We start from the raw sequence: 6000 nt of genomic DNA, 5'->3' as shown, positions 1-6000 counted from the left end.
TCTGGGAGGTGGTGCAGTGAATCAAGCACTGGATTCTCAACCATGAGGTCCTGAGTTCAATCCCCAGCAGCACATGTACCAGCACTGATGTCTGGTTCTTTCTCTCCTATCTCCCTCGTGAATAAATAAAGAGAAACTGAACTTTATGATGTCTTTTTAGGTCTTTCTATCTGCTTGCTGCATATATTGACTCACTGTAGATTATTGTGCACTTTTGCTTTCAGGTATATATTTTGCCCTAGTTTATGGATACATGTGAACATATGCCCTATCTCATGGGACCTGGTCTATATCTAGGTTTTGGGGCTTTGTTAGGAAGTGAACCACCTGTAATGGAATTAGAGGATCCTATAAAAGGGAAGGTCTCACCCGAGTAATGAGGCTGAAGGGCTGCCATTCCACGCCTGACGTCTCTGGACACAGTCTGAAGTGAGGCATGCCAAAGTGGTCACTGCCTGTGAAGCAATTCCCCTCCAGGTGGGGAGCCGGGGGCTCGAACCGGGATCCTTATGCGAGTCCTTGCACTTTGCGCCACATGCACTAACCCACTGCTCTACTGCCCAAATCCCTGGGTTTATTGTTCTTAAGAGCTGCATAGTATTCCATTGTGTATATGTACCACAGCTTTCTTAGCCACTCATCTATTGTCGGGTACCTGGTTTGCTCCCACGTTTTAGCTACTACAAATTGTGCTGCTATGGACATAGGTGTACACATATCTTCTCGGTTGGTTGTTATGGAGTCCTTGGGGTATATTCCTAGGAGAGGAATTACTGGGTCATATGGAAGGTCCATATCTAGTCTTGTGAAAGTTCCTCCGGACTGCTCTCCACAGAGGCTGGACCAATTTACATTCCCACCAGCAGTGCAGAAGGGTTCCTCTGTCCCCACAGCCTCTCCAACATTTGTTGTTGCTGTCGTTTTTGATGTATGCCATTCTCACAGGGGTGAGGTGGTATCTCAATGTTGTCTTTATTTGCATTTCTCTGACAATAAGTGACCTGTAGCAATTCTTCATGTGTTTGTTAGCCTTTTGGATCTCTTCTATAGTGAATAATGTGTTCATATTCTCTGCCTATTTTTGGATGGGGTCATTTGCTTTTTTGTTGCTCTTGTTTTTTTAATTGTTGTAGTTATTATTGTTGTTGTCATTGTTGGATAGGACAGAGAGAAATGGAGAGAGATGGGGGAAGACAAAGAGGAGGAGAGATAGACAACTGCAGACCTGCTTCACCGCTTGTGAAGAGACTCCCCTGCAGGTGGGGAGGCTATTTTTTTTTTCCCTTTTTGTTGCCCTGGTTGTTTTATCATTGTTGTAGTTATTATTGTTGTCTCCATTACTGTCATTGTTGTTGGATAGGGCCGAGAGAAATGGAGAGAGGAGAGGAAGACAGAGAGGGGGAAAGAAAGACAGACACCTGCAGACCTGCCTCACCACCTGTGAAGTGACTCCCCTGCAGGTGGAGAGCCGGGGGCTCGAACTAGGTTCCTTATGCTGGTCCTTGGGCTTTGTACCACATGCACTTATACTGTTGTTGTTATTGATGTCGTTGTTAGATAGGACAGAGAGAAATGGAGAGAGGAGGGGAAGACAGGGGGAGAGAAAGATAGACACCTGCAGACCTGCTTTACCACCTATGAAGCGACTCCTCTGTAGGTACGGAGCCAGAGGCTTGAACTGGGTTCCTTATGCTGGTCCTTGCGCTTTGCACCAAGTGTGCTTAACCTGCTGCACTACCATAATGTTTTTTCCGTAATATTTTTATATACTTATTTATTATTGGATAGAGACAGAGAGAAATTAAGAGGGGTGGAGAGAGATAAAGAGAGAGAGAAAGAAACGCCTGCAGCCCTGCTTTACCACTCGTGAAGCTTTCCCCTGCAAGTGGGAACCAGGTGGTTGAACCTGGATCTTTGCACACTGTAATGTGTGTGCTTAACCAGGTACGCCACCACCAAGCCCGTGTGTATTGCTCTTTCTGGTCTGTCTTTCTGAGGAATCCTGGAGCTTCCTGTGCTGAGAGCGAGCTCAGTCAAACAGCTCCCTGTGGAAACATCCAGACATCTCTGTCAGACTTCACGCTGAGGATGTAGATTGCAGAAGAGTGTGTGTAGAGCAGTCTGGAACCCTTCTTTCTCTGTCCGCAGACTCCTGAGGCAACGCTGGTTAAGGAGCTGTACCAAGAACATTCACAGTGTCCCCTGCTCAGCCCTAATCTGAAAAGGAGCATCTTGTTGGGGGTGTGGGCCTATGTGAACTGGGCTTTCTACTTTAAACTGTCTTATCCCAGTTACAAGTCATGCAATTTCCCTGACTGCCTCTCTGATTCCTCCCCGAGCACAATGATGTGGTTCTGATGAGAAGGAATGGACCATTCGAGGACTCTCTGACCTCACTTGGCTCATCGGACTGGCTTTACAAAGTGCTGTGCAGTTGCACATGGGGCAGCTTAAAGGAATAGGACCACAATCATGCGCAGTGTCCCATTTCCTCGGCCTGTCTGTGCACTTGGCTTCCCCTAGGGGGAGCTGTGTCCCTTGAGTGTGGATCTAGACTCAGCAGCTTGAATAACCTGTTCTGTGCTCCGTGCACTCAGTCTTCTGGTGTCCTAATTCCTCCCTTTGCCAGAACTGTTGTTCCGTCCAAGTCTTCTTGACTCTTTGATCCATCTCTAGCACCAGCATGTAGGAGGATGCTGCCTCAGCAACTCAGCTTGTTAAAGACTTCTAAGCAGAACTTTCCAGCGGGAGAGGTGTAGCTTTGAGCACTTCTGGTTGACCTCATCTCCTGTTTGAGAACAGAAGCCTCTAACATATTCAGCTATCTCCCTTACCCACAAGGAAGGTTTTCTCTTTTCCCATGCAGAATGGGTTTTTATTTTCTAAAAATCAGTCACACGTGCAACTTAATCTGTGTTGTTCTATCTTAAATAACGTCTCAGGTCTTTATTTCCACAAACAGGATGCATTTAGTATTGTGTGCTAGTTCAAGCTGATCATTTTTTGTCCTCTCAGAAACACCACTGCTCTGGACTTTTTTTTTTTTCTTTTGCCTCCAGGGTTATCGCTGGGACTTGGTGCCAACACTACGAAGCCACTGCTCCTGGTGGCTTTTTTTTTTTTCCATTTTATTGGCTAAGACAGAGAGAAATTGAGAGAGGAGAGAAAGAGAGGCAGAAAGAAAGATAGATACCTGCAGACCCCTTCACCATTTGAGAAGTGACCCCCTGCAGGTGGGAAGCCAGGGGGCTCTAACTGAGATCCTTATGTGGGTCCTCGTGCTTAGTACTATGTGTGCTTTACCTGGTGCACCACTGCCCAGCTCCCTGTTCTAGATATCTTATCCATCAATATGCTTAAATTAAGCAGGGGCTGGGTGGTGGTGAACCTAGTTAAGTGCGTGTTACCATGTTCAAGGACCGAGGTTCGAGCCCCAAGTACACACCTCCAGTGAGAAAAGCTGACAAGCAGTGTAAGCTGCCGTGATCTGAACTGAATACTCCAATGAAGAGGGTTTTCTTTCTTTTCTTAAGTATTTTTATTTTACTTATTTATTCTGGATAGAGACAGAGAGAGTTTGAGAAGACAGGGGGATAGAGAGGGAAAGAGACCGAGAGACACCTGCAGACCTACTTCACTGCTTATGAAACAACTCCCCTGCAGGTGGGGAGCCTGAGGCTCGAACCGGATCCTTCCGCCGGTCCTTGTGCTTTAAGCCATCTGCTTAACCCGCTGTGCTACCGCCGGACTCCCAGATGAAGAGGGTTTTCATACAATCGTTTAACCATTTGTCTGGGAGAAACTGATACTTTTCTGGTCCAGGGAACAGCAACCTCGGAATGGTCAATGGTAAATTTTCTTTAACAGTTTATTTATTTAGTGACATCAGAGAGATTGTGTGAAACAGGGCATCACCCTGGCACACCAGAGATCCAACTCAGCTTTTTTTTTTCCCCAACTCAGCATTTTACACTTGAGAATCTAAAGCCTCATCCACTGAGTCCATGTCCTAAGCTGCATCTAAGATCACTTGTTTACCTCGAAGGTTCCCAGGTTCCAATCTGAGGTGACCTGGGAATATGCATGTTCTGCACTGTTACCATCCCTATTCTCCTGCAACCCCATAGCCAAACTCCCAAGCTATGGGACCCCCTCTAACTACAAATCCTGTGTCTCACCTACCCCATCTCCCCACCTGCTTGGCCCTACAACTTCACATGCACATTTGTACTTTTTTTTTTTTTTTACCAGAGCACTGCTCAGCTCTGGCTTATAGTGGTATGGGGGATTGGAGCCTCAGGCATGAGAGTCTCTTCGCATAACCATTATGCTATCTACCCCCCTTTTTTCCCTTTTTTTAAAGGGTCTTTATTTAAAAATATTTATTTATTTACTATTGGATAGAGAGAGAGAGAGAAAGAGGGGCCGGGTGGTGGCACACCTGGTTGAGCGCACATGTTACAGTGCTCAGGGACCCGGGTTCAAGCCCCCGGTCCCCACCTGCAGGGAAAAAGCTTTGCAAGTAGTGAAGCAGGGCTACAGGTGTCTCTCTGTCTCTCTCCCTCTCTGTCTCCCCCCTCCTCTGGATTTCTGGCTGTCTCTATCCAATAAATAAATAAAGATAAAAAAAAAAAAAAAGAGAGAGATAGGGAGTCGGGCGGTAGCGCAGCAGGTTAAGCGCATGTGGTACAAAGTGCAAGGACCGGGGGAAGGATCCTGGTTCGAGCCCCCGGCTCCCCACCTGCAGAGGAGTCGCTTCACAGGTGGTGAAGCAGGTCTGCAGGTGTCTATCTTTCTCTCCCCCTCTCTGTCTTGCCCTCCTCTCTCCATTTCTCTCTGTCCTATCCAACAACAACGACATCAATAATAACTACAACAATAAAAAAACAAGAGAAACTAAAGGAAATAAATAAATAAATATTTTTTAAAAAGAGAGAGAGAGTGGTGCACCAGAGTAAAAACCCTGTGGTGAGGGGGAGGGTGGACATGCGGCTTCCTGGGCCGGTGGGGGGTGGGGGTGGGTGAGTGGGATGGGACATAGTCTTTTGGTGGTGGGAATGGTGTTTATGTACACTCCTAGTAAAGTGTTGTCATATAGTGTAATCACTAGTTAATTAATATGGGGGGAAATTAATTGTATGTCTCGAAGTTTTAAAACACAGACTGAGTCTTTTTAATATATAGGCTGTATATTTGATATGCGGACTCTCTCAAAAGCCTAGACCAAGTAGATCAGAAGCAACCAATGGCACAGCTATATAAGATACTAGATACTATACAGCAAACCATAACAAAAGGACTTTTCAAAGTTAACCCAATTACCAAATAATGTGATGATAACATTAACTATCATTGTCTTTTTGAACCTTAAGACAGCAGGAACCTCACATCTCCACTATAGAGCCTATATTTCCCCCAGTCCTGGAACCTTAGGATAGGGCCCACTTTCCCGTATGCCTCTCCCAATCCATATAAAATAATATTGCATCTGCCGATCGCAACCTAATCAACACAACGATTGCCACCTCAACATGCTTCAGCTCAGACTGTGTCCAGAGACTTCAGGTATGGAATGACAACCCTTCAGCTTCATTACTCGGGTGAGACCTTTCCTTTCATAGTATTCTCTAATTCCATCCCAGGTGGATTACTTTCTAACAAAGTCCCAAAACCTAGATATAGACCAGGTTCTGTGAGAGAGAGCATATCTTCACACGTATCCATAAACTACTGCAAAATATATACCTGAAAGCAGAAGTACACTAGAATTTGCAGTGAGTATCCCCCTAACACTTCCTCTCCACTATTCCAACCTTTGGGTCCATGATTGCTGAACAATTTGTTTGGCTTTGTATGTTAACTCTCTTTTCAGCCACCAGATTCCAGATGCCATCAGGATGCCGGCTAGGCTTCCCTGGACTGAAGACCCCACCAATGTGTCCTGGAGCTCTGCTTCCCAAGAGACCCACCCTATTAGGGAAAGAGAGAGGCAGACTGGGA

This window comes from Erinaceus europaeus, chromosome 19 (assembly GCF_950295315.1).
Source record: "Erinaceus europaeus chromosome 19, mEriEur2.1, whole genome shotgun sequence".
NCBI classification, from domain to species: domain Eukaryota; kingdom Metazoa; phylum Chordata; class Mammalia; order Eulipotyphla; family Erinaceidae; genus Erinaceus; species Erinaceus europaeus.
The sequence above is the reverse complement of the archived record's forward strand: the minus strand, read 5'-3'. Positions refer to the sequence as shown.